At 39.8% G+C, this 14,059-nt stretch overlaps 1 long non-coding RNA gene across 3 annotated transcripts in view; it reads left to right on the top strand.

Moving 5' to 3' along the window:
• Positions 1 to 6: 6 nt before the first annotated feature.
• The window catches only part of LOC105000642, a 17,371-nt gene continuing 3,318 nt past the window's right edge, over positions 7 to 14,059 (top strand). For 2 of the 3 annotated variants that reach the window (XR_826764.1, XR_826762.1), the window contains exons 1-2: positions 7 to 65; positions 11,633 to 11,710. This is a non-coding gene — a long non-coding RNA (uncharacterized LOC105000642). Of the gene's footprint in view, positions 66 to 9,959; positions 9,998 to 11,632; positions 11,711 to 14,059 lie in introns of those variants that run through there. The other variant, XR_826763.1, reaches the window with a different exon arrangement.

Genomic DNA, 14,059 nt, shown 5'->3' with positions numbered 1-14,059 from the left:
TCCCCCCCGCCATTTCACATCCTGCAGAGAAGGCGGGGGCAGCCGCGGAAACGGCCTTTTACAAGGTAAGAAACCCCGCCCGCAGGAGCGGGGCGGGGGGAAAGGCGAGGCGCAGATCTCGTGCCGCCGCGGCCTCGCGGGAGGCGGGGCGCGGACGCAGCCGGCCCTTCTCTGGTAACGCCGCGGCCTCGCGCGTGGCCCAGAGGCGGCGCGAGGGGCGGGGGCGCGCGAGCGCGGGCTTCGGCCTATAAAAGGGCCGCCCCGCCGTTCCCTCCCGAACGTGCGAGACGCCGAGCCCCCTCCTCCTCGCCGCCGTTCTGCAGTGTCTGCACCCGGCCGCTTAATGAGATTTATTCACGCTCGGCTCTGCTCATCTTTGCCAGGGGTTGGCAGATCCAGTGCACAGGGATTTCCCACAGCGGTGTTTTTCTCCCGCCCCTTTGCTTCCCTCTCGCCGTAGTATATCCTTCCTTGGTTTTCTCCCGGGGCCCGCAGGCTGCGTCCCGGGCGCGCGCCTGGACATGTAAGGACTTGTCAGTTCCCAGTGACCTCCCTCCTTCCCTCCCTTCCCCAGCGGAATATAGGATTAAGAGCCCTTCAGCGAAATTTTTGGCCAAAGAAAAAGGCCCATGAAAGTCACCGCATCAGATGTGGACTCCCAGTGTTACTCATTAATGGTTTGTGTGAGGGTTTACTAGCCTAAGGCCAGAAAGCAAAAGGGAAGGACCGTTAGAACAACTTCATCCAAAAAGGAGGGGTGCGGTTGTGAAAGCGAGGGGGGAAAAAGAGGGTAGTAAGCGATGCAGCTGGGTTGTCCATGATATTGGAACCGTTAGGTTTTTGTCTGACTTGGTCACTAACACTGGGCGTGACCTTGGACAAATTGGGTTTTTTTCGGGGGCCTCAGTTTGCTCATCTGTGAAACGAGAGTTTTCCCTTAAAATTTTATAAGTTTCTTCCCAGCAAAATTATTTAAGCAGTAGACGGCAAAAACCGTGGTTTCAAGTTTGAAATATACCACTGAATTAGGACTTTTGACAGTCATTTTCAGTCTATCCAAATTAGAGATCATTCTTTCACACATGTATTTCCAGGTGTATTTTAATGGTTAATAGGTTGCTATATATTTGAAGTGTTGTGAGAGAGATCCTCGTTTGGAAATACTGTGGTTCTCAAAGTAGGAAAACCAGAAAGCTCAAAGGGACAGAGCACTGGTAAGCTGTCTGTAAATTCCATGACATACAATGCTAATAAGAATCTGTGCTCCAGGGAATTGGAGACTGATTACCACATCAAATTAGCCTGCGTTTTCAACCTGAGAGCATGATTATAAACATATCTTGCAAGATTTCTACTAATATCCAGAAAATTACCTAGTATTTTAAGAGGCAAAAATCTCTTAAGTTGATTTAAGTTTTAGAAGGCAATGGAAGTGATTTTAAAAAAGGACTACCATACAAAATGCAATTTCTGGAAAAATATCTTGTACAAACTGAATATCAGATGCACAGTACCAGTGATTCTCACAGTATTCTATGCCACTAGAGTGTTCTTTAAAATTTAATATTTTGAAAAAAGATTTAATAGCTTGGCCCTTACTAAATCACATTTTTGAGGGATGGGACCTGGAAATCTGTATTGTTAGCAACTCCACCCACCACTGTTGTGGTTCTTCGGTAATATAAAATCATGAATGCCTGTACTATATTACAATCTAGTAAATCCATAAATATTTATACTATTCCTAACTAGAAAAAGGTAAAAGTGTTCTTGCCTGGGAAATCCCATTGACAGAGGAGCCTGGTGGGCTACAGTCCATGGGTCACAAGAGTTGAACACAATTTAGTGACTAAACAATTAGCAACCATCAAATTCACAGATAAGCTATTTCTAGAAAATGTTTTCTTTCCTCCTACCTCTTAAATCAACATCATTTACTTTAAGAAAAGGCAATTGCAACCACCATTCAGATCCTTCTAGAACTCCAAGGAAGGAATGTTCACTCTTGAAGAAAAATATTTGCAGCATGAAATTAGGATATTGTGTCCAGTTGCATGTAATTAAATTAATGGTCAGATTGAAAGCCTGACAATACTTCCCTAATTAATCACTGTCAAATGTGTTTTATAAATATATTCTTCAGAGGTAAGAAACAGCTCTGGACTCTTGAGTTAGAGAATGAAAAACCATCATTTACTAGGTAAATGAGTTTGGAAAGATAACTGTTTTGGGGGGGTTCTTTCCTCATCTATGAAATGGAGAATAATTCCTGTTTGAACTTTTATGGGATATTATATGACATAATGTATGTGAAAGTATCAAAATAAACTTTGACGTCCAGATATTTAACTCATCTGAAAACAGTAAAATCATTTGGAACTCTTACCTACATACAATATGAGAAATGCCGAAATTGAACTCTATACTCAATAACTGTAAAGCATCTTTTTTAGTTGTTACTGTTAAGTGACTATTTGCCAAATGATTTGAGATATAGTGAGAAAGCAGACATGTTTCCTGCTCTTAGAGGTTTTATAGTCTAGCATCACAGAAATGTATTACAGTCATATCAATGAACATTTGATCATCTCTTCTAGTTCACTGACCTATGCTCATCATGTCATGCCTTTAGTAAAAGCCTGCTCAGCCTTCTATACTAATACTGTTCAATGTCTATTAGCATCTGCCTCTTAGCAATTTATAATCTAGAACAGAAAGCAATGGATACCATAATTTTTTGGCAGATATTATAAGATGGCTTACTCAACACTTATCCAACCCCCTTCTAGCTTGCTTTTCCGTACTTTAGAAGTTAGAAAATTGTAAAATACTGTTTCAACACTGCCTTGCAACTAGAGTACTGGCATGGATAAGTGGTGTGCTGGTAAGTCATTAAGGATGGCTGGAGGAGGGGAAAGACCCTGATTTCTAGTACTGACCAATTTTCATTGTGTGAATACTCCCAATCTATCAAAGTGGTTTCACTGAATGGGGAGTTAGTTGGAGAAGAAGCTGACAATTACCAGCTAGCTTTGGCCTTTCACTCCATGCGACCTAGTTTCCAGCAATCAAATGCGCCCATTCAAGACATAGACCTGAAAATGAGCAACACAATGCCTCAGCTGCACTCAGGGCAATGGGATTTTCTGGCAAACACCATGGCAGAGGTGTCTGATTCTTCTGAGTAGCTGGGGAGGAATTCTGGCATCCGTCTTGGGAGTCATAGGTGCTGTGGCAAGTGGTGCTACGGTGGGTTTCTGCTAGAATAGCAATGTGATGTGGGATGAATGTTCTTCCTGGGGTGGTTTTTTTCTGGATGTTGTTTCTAGCGATGTATTGTTTGGTCCTCTCAGAGATCTATGAGCTAAGTACTATCCTTTAATCCCTTGCTGCTTAAACTAGCTCAGTCACAGTCAGCTACACAGTTTTTTGAGCCCAGAGCAAAATGAAAAATGTAGGGCCCCTGTTCACAAAGCAGGAAAAAAATTGCTATTACATGTACTGAAAATATAAGGCTTTTTCTTTCTTCTGTCATCTCTCCCTCAACTTGTCGTGCTGTTTTTTTAATTTGTGTTTTAATGACATTCTGAGTATATAAAAATTAGAATTTTAGACTATTAGGATGAATTTTATCATTTATTTTTAATTGTGCAGTGCCATTTATAGATGCAAATATAAGAGCATTTAACTCATACACAAAATCACCAAAATTACACAGTTCATATTTTGTAGTTTGTACATCCCACAAGTATGTATTTTGTGCTTTTCAGAGCAGTGTAAATACAGCATACAATCATCTCAGCTGTTTTTCTTTCCCTTCTTGATATGAGCACAGCCTAGTAAGGAAGGACTGAACTGAAAGTAACTATGGGTTGCCCTATCTTTCCCCTTCCTTCTGTGTCATCATTTTCAGTGAAAATAGTCATACAGGAAAGTAACACACACAAGAAAGGATGTGATAGAGTTATTTGGTCACGTGTGTGTCTTAGGATGCCACTGTCTTCTTTCTGTACCTGACACAACTTCTGGTTGAAATGGAAAGCATTGCCTCTTAGAACTGTCAGTGCCTCCACTAAATCAGTCACTAATGTAACATGCTTGCCTTGTAGCCACTTTGTAACTCTCTGAGTTCCTGTACTACTTAGGTTCATCATAATCCTTGTGAGGCATTATACTGATGTATGCAAACTGGGTATAAGGAAAAAGACAAACAGGTTGCCTCCTCTACTTGCCTGTATGATCCATTGTACCACTGACTTCTTTTATAAAACAGACATTCAAACATAAAAGTATTAAGATTTTCAGCATGGTAACTGCAGAGCATTAAACCAAGCAGTGGACCCTGTATGACTGCACAGTTTGCATGCCCATGAAGTTGACCCTGAGCTCAGTGTTTCTCAAGGGGGATTCTCCTGATATTTTGGATGAAACAATTCTTTATTGTACAGGATATTTAACATCCCTGACCCCTGGGCAGTACATTCCGCTGTGATAAAAATGCCCCCATATATTTCTAAATGCCCCCAAAGAGGAGTTACTTCTGTCTACTGAACTCCTGGAGTGGACTCTGCTGTCTGCAGCTAGGAACCATGATCATTACAGATCTAGGAAAGGTCACGTGCAATTTTTGCTTTGGATTCGCAAGCAGAGCAAAATACAGAGTTGAGTTTAAAAGATTTCAAAATTCTCATACCTGGGAGAGCAGAATTGTGGTGATCTTTTTTTCCCATTGTCAGACAAATAATACGAATGACCTTTGTGATGAAGCAAACATTTGGGAATGAAAATTTAAAGGAGACCAGTGAATTTTATGTGTCACTTGCATATAAATGGTAGTTGATCTTTTCTAAGGGAAATTTTTACTCAGTCCTTCATAGTGTCTGGTCTCTATGAAACCATGATGGAAAAGAAACTCATTTCCTCCTGGAAGGGATTTAGAAGAACTAAGTAAATATAGCAAACTCTGGAGACAGTTGCCATCAACTGCTCACTCTCTGAAAAAGATTTCATGCAGGTTTCCCCCAATTTATTCACAGTAGCCATCTGGGTATAAGATAGGTACATAAATATGTATTGCCTGAATGATTAATAAAATATTTTTTTACTAAAAGAATGGAGTTTTATGTCTCTTCTTTAAAAAAAAAAACTGAAGGACAGTAAAATTAATCATTGTGGTGAGAGCTGAATTTCTCTCTGTTCTTATCTTTTTAACCAGTTAATCTTTTCAGTCACAGGGAGAAACAGAACTTTCAGAAAACAACTTTCAACTCTTCTACTTCCATAAATTAGCAGTAGTAGTTTTAAGGGAGAGACCAATGAGCCTATAAATTAAAGAAGATGTTTGAGAAACAAAAAGAAGCTTTCAGAATAGAGTAATATTAGAACTGATGCTTGTGCTCTCCAGGACCCTCATCTAAATTACATATCCAGAACTAATATTGGGGCATTTCCAATGGATTATGCCTAGGCCGGAAAAAACCAAACTCATATAATAAGTAAGGTTAGTTTAAGTTCTCAGTTTAATCAAAATACAAAATCTTACCAGCAAATGTCTGTGGACATATCTCAGGGTAGTTTTCCCTGGCCCCAAAGTCCCCACTGCACAGCTTAAATCACACTCCAGGAGAACTTCCACTAATTGTTATTGACAGTGAACTCTCCTGGGTTTTGATCCTCAATTTACATCCCCTTTCCAAGAGCCAGGAGAGCCTATTTACTGTCAGATGTGTAGGTCACAGACCAACACTTGTGTTTCCTTATTTCAGTAAAATATGTTTCTCTAATCTTAAAGATTTGAAATGTTCAAATCAGTTCAGTCACTCAGTCGTGTCCGACTCTTTGCGACCCCATGAATCGCAGCACGCCAGGCCTCCCTGTCCATCACCAACTCCCAGAGTTCACTCAGACTCACATCCATCGAGTCAGTGATGCTATCCAGCCATCTCATCCTCTGTCGTCGTCCCCTTCTCCTCCTGCCCCCAATCCCTCCCAGCATCAGAGTCTTTTCCAATGAGTCAACTCTTCGCATGAGGTGCCCAAAGTACTGGAGTTTCAGCTTTAGCATCATTCCTTCCAAAGAACACCCAGGGCTGATATCCTTCAGCATGGACTGGTTGGATCTTGAAATGCATAGGAAAGAAAATATGAAAAAGCATAAAATATAGGACATTCAATCCCACCCAAAGGCAGTTATGATTAACATTTTAGTCCATTTTTTCCCTAGAAAATTTTTCAATAAATACTTTACATAATGGAAATACTCTCTTGGGTTCTTTTTTTCACTTTACATTGAGGCAGAAACATTTTCCATGCAAATGAGAATTCTTTGTATACATTATTCTAATGGATGCAGAATACACTGTATCATGGACTTACAATAGCTTCCATTTTCCTACTGTTGGTCAGGAACAGAATGTTTCAAATATAATGTTATAAATATCACAGTGATTAGCTCCATTTTGGATCCTACTCTTAACTTTGCAGTAATTTACTGTTTATTATTTGACAGGAGCATCAGTTCTCCATACATGCCATGTTCTTCCTCTCCAAAGAAGAGAGAACTGTATGTGATTTTCTTTCTGCCTGGTTTGTTCGTTCACTCTCCACCTCTTTTCCCTAGTTAGTTTACTGTTTAAATTTCAGGTCAAAGATCACTTATGGAGGGCTTCCCAAACTCTGTATTTGATTATGTTTCTCTGTTACACACTCTAATTGTACTGTGTGTTTTTTTTTCCATAGCACTTACCTCTGGTTGCAATAACCCATTCATTTGTGTATTATTTAATTTTTGTTCCCCCCACCCCCGACCCCAACTAGAATACTACAATCATTATCTGGATAAGCAGTGGTTATAATGCTGTTATAAACACAGGCCAATTATTGTGATCTCATGCGTTATCACTGATAAAATGGGTTAAAGCTTGAGGTTGAAATTAGTCCAAAAATACTTAGGTGCCAGTTATTATGCTAGGTACTAGGAATATAGAAGTGAAAGAGACAGGCATGATTTCAGCCTTCATTCTTATAGTCTAGAGCAGGGTTAAGCAAAGTTTTCCTATAAAGGGACAGATAAATTTTAGGTTTTTCAGGCCATATGGTCTCTCTCACAAACATTCAACTTTGCCACAGAAACACAACAACAATCATGAATCACACATATATGAAAGAGTGAATTCCAATAAAACTTTATTTAAAAAACAGGCAGTGGGGCTGGATTTGATCCATGAGCTATTGCTTACTGATCCCTGGTCTAGTGGAAAAGACAGCTATTAAACAGATCATTTGAGATGACCAAATACTTCAGAAGAACAGGGTGCCATTCTCACATGGCAAAGCTGTCCAACTTAGTCTAGAGAGAAGCTTAAAGACTTTCTTGAGAAATATGACTCTAAGTTAATATTTAAGGAGGAAGAGGAGTTACCTGGGTAAAAGTAAGGGTAACAATAGGGACCACATGCCACAGCTAAGATCAAAGACCACGCATGCTGCAGCTAACACTCGGCACAGCTGAATATTTTTCAAAATGTGAAGCAGCGGTTCTTGCCAAGTTTAAAAGTACAGCAAAGATTAGTCTTAAGAATGAGGGGAAACATTACTCATTTTTCTTAAGCTGCTGCTTCTGCATTAATATGAACTGTTCTTAACTGAAAACTCATATAAATAAGAAGAAATATACCTTTCTAGAATATCCAGTCCCCTGTACTAAGCATATCCAGGGTCTTTCAAAACTTAATTTATTAATGACCATGACACTTGGCTATATCTTCCTCTTTACCTGCGTTCCTGCCCTCATCCTGAGAAAATTCATCACCCAAAGAGACAGCTTCCTAGCACCAACCTCAGAGTTCCTTGATGTGATCTTCAGCCTCTCACTTCTGTTGCCACATTGAGAATCTCGTCATACACCCAATATGTTTCTCCTCTGACTTCAGAAATATAGACTTCACATCTGGCCAGAACTTTCATCCTATCTTCTTTCATCCAGAACTTTCATCCTAACGGCAATTCTCAGTTCCCTGACGTCTCATTTCCAGTGCTCTTCCCAACTCCGCTGCAGCCTTTACCTTCTCAGGTTTCTCTGAGTTGGGAACTCCATTCCAGAGACTTCACATCTTTCTCCCTATCAGCCTTCTGCCTTCACTTCTTTTGTCTCCTGCTGCGTTCTGTTTTAAATTATCACTCTTGCCAGGAACCATGTCTCCTTTGCTATGTTGCCTTGGTATCACCTGGGAAAACACCAGTTTAACTAGGTGTCTGCTCCCAGGTTGCTGAGTGCACCCAGATAGAGAAAAATAACTGCTGTGCATATTGGCACTTCAGTTCAGTCGCTCAGTCATGTCCGACTCTTTGCGATCCCATGGACCACAGCATGCCAGGCTTCCCTGTCCGTCATCAACTCCCAGAGCTTGTTCAAACTCATATCCATCGACTTGGTGCTGCCATCCAACCATCTCATCCTCTGTCATCCCCTTCTCCTCCTGCCTTCAATCTTTGCCAGCATCAGGGTCTTCCAGTGAGTCAGTTCTTTGCATCAGGTTTCCAAAGTATTGGAGTTTCAGCTTCAGCATCAGTCCTTCCAATGAATATTCAGGACTGATTTCCTTTAGGATTGACTGGTTTGATCTCCTTGCAATCCAAGGGACTCTAAGAGTCTTCTCCAGCACCACAATTCAAAAGCATCAGTTCTTCGGTGCTCAGCCTTCTTTATGTGTTCAACTCTCACATCCATACATGACTACTGAAAAAACCATAGCTTTGAGTAGACAGACTTGTCAGTGCAATAAATTCACCTTTGTTGGTAACGCTGAATTGTCACTTTGTCGGTAACACTAAATTCAGGACCTCCAGTCCTGACTAGATCATTCTCTATCCATACTATTGGGAAGAGAATGTTTTCTTTATAATGTATTAGTCTCTACCCATCTGAACCTCATGCTTCATAAACCAAGATACAATATTATAAATTCTTGGTATACCCAAAAGTAGTATTAGGCTGAATCATTTCAATTACATTAACCTCTTTCTGATTCTCAAATTTAGCTTTTGTACTTATTTTCCTGTTTTACTTTATAGTTTGGGGTCTTGTCTATCCAATAAGGTAAATTTTTAGTGTTTTTAAAATTAATATTTGAATAGTCAAAAAGAACAGTCTCAAACATTATGGAATGAAATGATAATGGAAGGGAAATCACTACTACGATCCTTACCCTTTTAGAGGCAAATCCAAGTAGTCTCCAGTTGTAACTTGGGGCCAGAGGCCTAAGGCTCAGCTCACTTGATTCATTTTATTCTTGCCTTTCCCAGCTTCCCCTTTCCATCATTTCTGATCCCACAAATTTCTAAGAACACACTCCCTTTCCCCCTGAAGTAGGAGGGAAAGCAGTGCTGCATGGATGGGCAACAGCAATGTGTATGTTTGTACATATACTTGTTTATTGAGTGGCAGCATGGTTAAGAATTCAGACTCTACAACCCAGCTTCCCTAGGTCCCTGCTCTGTGATTTTGGGGAGATTACTTTCTGTACCTCAGTTCTCCCGTCCATGATATACAGATGATAATACTAAGTTCCTACCTCACAGAGTGATTGTGAGGATTGAATTGTTTTAGTTACTAAGTTGTATCCGATTTTTTTGCAACCCTGTAGATGGAGCCCACCAGGCCCCTTTGTCCATAGGATTTTCCAGGCAAGAATACTGGAGTGGGTTGCTCTGCCTTTCTCCAGGGGAATCTTCCTGACCCAGAAATTGAACCTGTGTCTCTTGCATTGGCAGAAGATTGAATTATGTGTTTTAAATGAGTTAATACCTTAGAACTGGTAAGCACCCAGTAACTATACGCTATTATTCATAACTTAGAATAATAAATTATTCATTGGGAGGACTGATGCTGAAGCTGAAGCTCCAATACTTTGGCCACCTGATGTGAAGAGCCAACTCACAGGAAAAAACCTTGATGTTGGGAAAGATGGAGGGCAGGAAGAGAAGGGGGCGACAGAGGGTAAGATGTTTGGATGGCATCACTGACACAGTGTACATGTTTGAGCAGACTCAGGGAGATAGTGAAGGACAGGGAAGCCTGGCGTGCTGTAGTCCATGGGGTCACAAAGAGTCAGACACAACTGAACAACTACACAACAACAATATTAATAATAATTAGAGCTTCTTTATTACCTGAAATACACTTCATTAAGAAATGGTGGAAAGGGGAAGCTGGGAAAGGCAAGAATGAAATGACTCAAGTGAGCTGAGCCTTAGGCCTCTGGCCCGGAGTTATAACAACTAGAGACTACTTGGATTTACCTAAAATATATTCATTAAGAAGAGAACAATGATGAAAGCTGGGAGCTATTAAAATTCCATTGATTGAACATAACAAATAGAGTTTTAGAATTGCAGAGACCCATGAAATGGTTTAGTCCTTTGGTTCTTAACCCAGTAATATGTATCAGGATCACCCATGAAGTATTGTAAAGTCACACTTACCTAGACTGTCCCCTCTCACATCTACCATGAAGTATTGTAAAGTCACACTTACCAGACTCTCCCCTCTCACATCTACCAAGTCAGAAATACCAAGTTCTAATGCCTCTTCCTCTAAAGAACCGTTAAGCTAATTCAGGTCTTTAGATTTTATGATGAGGAAATTTGAGATTTAGAATAAGTAACTTGCCTAAAACTCCAAAGAGTATGTGGGATCCACCTAGCTCTTTGGTAAGTCATCTTCCTATTCTTTTATGTTGTTTGCCAAATACTGACTTTTAAAGAAATTAATATGGGAGTTTATCCTTGTCTCAGCAATATCAGAAAGGATAATATAGGTCTTAAAAGTATACTTTTCCAGCATTTAATTCAAAACAAAATTTATTTTACAATTCATGCCAAGGACTACTGCATGTTTACAATAGAATTTAAAGTGAATTTTGCTGTGCATTTCATGTGGACATTAGTTTTTACCACCATGCTTGCTGCTAATTAGTATAAGAAAACACTGTGTGGCAGAGAGCTGCTCCACTCAGCCGCACAGGCTGACAGGCAAACAAAACAAGCGCTTGATAAGGAAAGGTAGCTGTCGGCATTAAACTCTTTAGAGCTCTCAATAATAAAATAGGCCTTTCTGATAATTAGGATTTTTTGTTTTATGTTAAAAATTTTTTTAAACCTTTGTGAAATATTCTTAGAATTTTCCAGGCTGAGAACAGTCAATGTAGGAAAATCAGTGGTTATTAGGGTCGTGTTTTTCAGTAACTAACTCATGTCCAACTCTTTGTGATCCAATGGACAGCAGCGCACCAGGCTTTCCTATTTGTCACTTATTAGGTACCATTTTCTTATTGTAGCTTTACTAATTGGTAGATTAAAAATCTAAAAAATATAGCAAAATTTTTTTTCTGAATTTTTGTATTTGGTATTGAGTACTATATTATATCTCTTAAAAATGTTTTTCTCTATCCATAATATAAAGGAAAAAAATACATTAGAACTTGTATGTAATCTTGTGCAAAACTATGAAATTAAGGAGATAAGGCAGAAGCAAGAAAATGGAGCTCAAATTAAATCTCTCAAAGCAAATTGATTTATATTTCACTATGTTTGCAATTATAAATTTATTTCCATGTATGTGTTTCTTTGCTAGAAATGATAAATGGCTGCCACCCCAACTTCTGATTCTTAGGCAACTCCATTCTACCAACAAACCACTCATTTTGATTTGGTAAGTGCTATGCATAAGCCCCTAAAGAAGTCTACTATCCCGGATCCCCATCCACTTGTTATTAACCTATTATTTTTTCTACTTTCCTTTGCCTTACTCCATACCATTTACTCTACACATTGTCTCAGGTTTGGCCTTTGGATCTTTTTAATTGATACTTGTGTTTGGCCTCCTGGCATCTGACTACAACCTGATCATCTTTGGTTTTAGACTCAGCTTCTAGTTCTGAACACCAAGACTTACATCCCTTGATTCCAGCAGTTCAGGAATTCCTGATGCAGCCACTGGCTGCTTTCTATAAGGGATCAGTACCAAACACTAGCCCCATATTATAAACATCCATTTATGTAACAGATTATAATCACCACTACTATGTGTAAGACACAGGAGTAGTTTCTGGGAAATACAGAAAATTAAGTCATAATAGAAAGCTTCTTAATGCTCTTTAAATCCGGTAAAACAAATAACACAAGCTTATAATGAAGTTTAAGATAGTATGTGTTTAACTCATGAAGTATTTATACAAACAAGACATTAGTTTGAAAAAGTTCCAAATAGAAAGATCCTTAACTCGGGAGTTAACAGGTATGTCGTACAAGAGGGCATGTCCAAAAGAACCTGAAATGTGAGTCATGGATTAAAAAAGGTTAGGAACACTGACTTCCCAGGTGGTGCTAGTGAGTGGTAAAGAACCTGCCTGCAAATACAGGAGGCATAAGAGACCCAGGTTTGATCCCTGGGTTGGAAAGATCCCTTGGAGAAGGGCATGGCAACCCACTCCAGTATTCCTGCCTAGAGAATCCCATGGACAGAGTAGCCTGACGGGCTATAGTCCATGGGGTCACAAAGAATCAGACACAACTGAAGCAACTTGGCACACACACACATACTGACACATTTTACCTAGACTTTGAAGGTAGGGTAGGGTAGAGTATACACCACGGGACAAACACGGTTCAAAAAGTGGAACCAAACCGATAAGAACAGAAAAGGGTTTATTGAGAAAAACTTGTTTGTCTAGACAAGATTGACAGTGTAAGTAACAAGTGGAAGAAAGCCTAGAAAAGTAGGTTGAAACCAGATTATGGAAGGCTTTGAATACTGAGAGGTTTATAGTTGGCAAGCATGTTTTGGGGAGTCTGATAGTTTTGAGCAGGAAATGATCGGTTTGATTTAGCATTGCTATACAGGAAGGATTTGGTAGTAAGGAGATAGGCAGGCAGAGACTACAGACCAGGAAGTCAGTCAGGAGGCTAACACATATACTAACCTAAAGTAAGGAGGGCCTGGAGATGATTTCATTAAGTGCCTGTTTTGAGTCCGGTGCTGGTAATACAATTGAGGGCTAGGTCCTTGTCTTTAGTCTCATGAGATACTCATCTCTTAGAGGCTCCTGGAGGGGTCCTGATGCAGACCTTTGGGACCACTTCTGATCCTTGCTAGGGAATTAGATCCTCATTTTACAATAGAACATATTTCCCTACCTTCTAAAACTACTTTTCCATTTTATGAGTCTGCTGAGGTAAAAGTATCCCAACCACTTGCACATAAGGAGAAGTAATTTATTACTTAAGATAGGAACACTACACCAGACAAGGCAAAGAAGAAAATGACATGTCTTAAAGAGGTAACTGAAGATGATGTGAAGATGAGGAGAATGAACTGAAGGTTAGATTAGGGGCAAGAAAACCAGTTAAGAGGTTGTTGTAGTAATCCACCTGCTTGATTAGAAGGGTCTAAACTAAGTAAGAAAGAAGAGGAGTCCTTTGTGGCTACTTCCACCATAATCTTTTCTATCGCTGCCCTGGTACAACTCAGGGTTGGGTAAAGGACTCTCATTTGGAATGAATCTTGAACAGAGAGACTTAAGAATACAAGAAACACTGTTTACTTCTTCTGACTTAGAGGTAATGCTTCTACTGTCAAGTAGTCTCTTTTCTTGTTCCTGTCTTATTTGGAACATGGTTTACCAGCCTTCACGTTGATTCTGTGAACTCCCTAATAAATTCTTGTTTTGCTGTAGTTAGCCCAAATTGGTTCCTAGGGCTTACAATAAACAAACCCTCTAATTGACACTGTATGTGACCTTTGAGGCACCTGTGGATAACCAGGTGGAGACTGTTAGTTAGAAATATGAAACCAGAAGGGTGGTTTTCAAAGTGATGTATCAGCATTACCAAAGAACTTGTTAGAAATGTAAATTCTCAGGCCCCACCCCAGACTAACTGAATATGAAACTTGAGGAACAGGGCCCTGGCAATCTGAATATCAGTAAGCCCTCTGGGTGATTCTAATGCATTGGTTTGAGAACCAATTGAACTACAGTTTAGAAGAGAGTTTGGGGTGGAG

This window comes from Bison bison, unplaced genomic scaffold (genome assembly GCF_000754665.1).
Source record: "Bison bison bison isolate TAMUID 2011002044 unplaced genomic scaffold, Bison_UMD1.0 scf7180017864373, whole genome shotgun sequence".
NCBI classification, from domain to species: Eukaryota; Metazoa; Chordata; class Mammalia; order Artiodactyla; family Bovidae; genus Bison; species Bison bison.
Note: the sequence above shows the minus strand (reverse complement) of the source record. Positions and strands in the feature narration are given on the sequence as shown.